The sequence below is a fragment of the Cyprinodon variegatus genome, unplaced genomic scaffold (assembly GCF_000732505.1).
Source record: "Cyprinodon variegatus isolate N-32 unplaced genomic scaffold, C_variegatus-1.0 Scaffold456, whole genome shotgun sequence".
In the NCBI taxonomy this organism is placed as follows: Eukaryota; Metazoa; Chordata; class Actinopteri; order Cyprinodontiformes; family Cyprinodontidae; genus Cyprinodon; species Cyprinodon variegatus.
Genome location: NW_015150909.1, coordinates 401,752 through 403,853, shown reverse-complemented (window position 1 = coordinate 403,853; position 2,102 = coordinate 401,752).

Genomic DNA, 2,102 nt, shown 5'->3' with positions numbered 1-2,102 from the left:
AGAGTTAGAGTAGACAGGTGAAAGAAATACGAAATTAAACCAGCCATTGTAGCTTCAAGATCATGACATAATATTCTTTAAGAAAGACTTGAATATTTTTTAGAGAAAAAAAAGGAGCAGCACTGGACTGGTTTAAATCGCATCAATCTGATAGATTTCTGTTTGTTTGCGTTAATGATAAATCTTCCTTACACGCCAGGGTTATCAGTAGAGTACCACAGGGACCAATTCTCTTTACTATATATATCCTCCCAATCGGTATAATTATTAGACAGCATGGGATTAATTTCCACATTTATGCTGATGATATGTAGCTCTGTCTGTATATAAATCCAGATTAATCTAATTCATAAAATGCTCCTGAATGCAGACAAAACAGAAGTAATAATCTTTGGACCAGTCAGTCACTTCAATTTGATGTGATTAAATTGATCTCAGATAGAAGAGTAAAAAATCTTGATGTCATTTTTGATCAGGACCTGTCATTTAAATCCCATATCAAAGACGTCTCTGAAATACTGCTTTCACCTATGGAATACTGCAAAAAACTTTAAATATCCTGTCCACAGGTGATGCTGAGACACTATTCCATGCATTTGTTAATTCAAGGCTGGACTATTGTAATTCTTTACTATCAGGAAGTTCACAAACTGTAGTTAAAAGCCTTCAGTTGATCCAAAATGCTGCAGCCAGAGTTCTGATGAAAATTAAAAAGAAAGATAAATCTCTCCTATCTTAGCTTCTCTTCACTGGCTTCCTGTTATATCCTGAATAGAATTTAAAATCCTCTTTTTCACTTATAAAGCCTTAAATGGCAAAGCTCCATCTTGTATCATAGATATGGCTGTTCCTTATGTTCCTAACAGAGCACTTTACCCTACATCTGCAGGTTAACTAGTGCTTCATAGAATTTCTAAAAGTAGAATGAGAGGCAGATTTTATTTATTGGGCTCCTCTCCTGTGGAACCAACTACCAGTTTTAGTCAGTAAGACAGACACCCTGTCTACTTTTAAGGGTAGGCTTAAAACGTTCCTTTTTGATAAACCTTATAGAGTGGCTCAGGTTATCCTGTGCAAACTCTACAGTTATGCTGCTATAGGCTAAACGCTTAGACTGCTGGAGGACATAGGGACCCATATTTCATCATTCTGCTTCATTCTATCTCTATCCTCCCATTCTGCAGAATTTGTTTGTTAAATCTNGCTTAGACTGCTGGAGGACATAGGGACCCATATTTCATCATTCTGCTTCATTCTATCTCTATCCTCCCATTCTGCAGAATTTGTTTGTTAAATCTCTAATGTTATGCTCTCTCTGCTTTTTATCATATTACAGTAGCTTCATCTGTATGGCTGTGACGCCATCCCGGAGAGGGTCTCAGCTATGCTGCTGCCATCAACACATTTGTTTGTGGATGTTGGGGCTTGGCCTGTTTTTAGTGTAGTCCTGGTTCTCTGACTGTGACTAACTGTATGTGCTCTCTTTCATTCTCTGACATGGGAGCTGGCTCGGAGCTTTCCTACCTGGCTGTGTGTTTCCTGGACAGGGCCACCTGTGGAGCTGGGTGACAGTTGCCTTTTGTATCTCTGCTTCTTTTTCTTTGTCTGCTTCTGTTTCCTTGAACCCCTGCTAGCCTCCGCAGATGGCCAAGCACACTAAGCCTGGTTCTGCTGGAGGTTTCTTCCTGTTAAAAGGGAGTTTTTCCTCTACACTGTTGCTACAAGCATGCTTGGTATGACGGATTGCCTTCAAGTCAATGAGTCAATGCAATCAACTGGTTTTCCTTAGATATAAATCTTTGAATTGGTTTCACTGGTGGAATTGTCTCTGTAAAGTGCCTTGAGATGACATGTTGTTTATTGGTGCTATATAAATGAATTGAATTGAACACCCTGCACAGGTTACCATTCAATCATTGGAAGCTTACATTATAAAAATTGATAGGTATTTATTTTTGTCAAACTTTTAATCTGAACTCCCAGATTCTCCTTGGAGTCCCAGTATCGATATCCCTGTTGGTGATCTGAAGGAGCATCAGTCTGTCACTATAAGCTGCTCAGCTTTGACTCCCTGTCCACACTCACCTCCTGAACTCACCTGG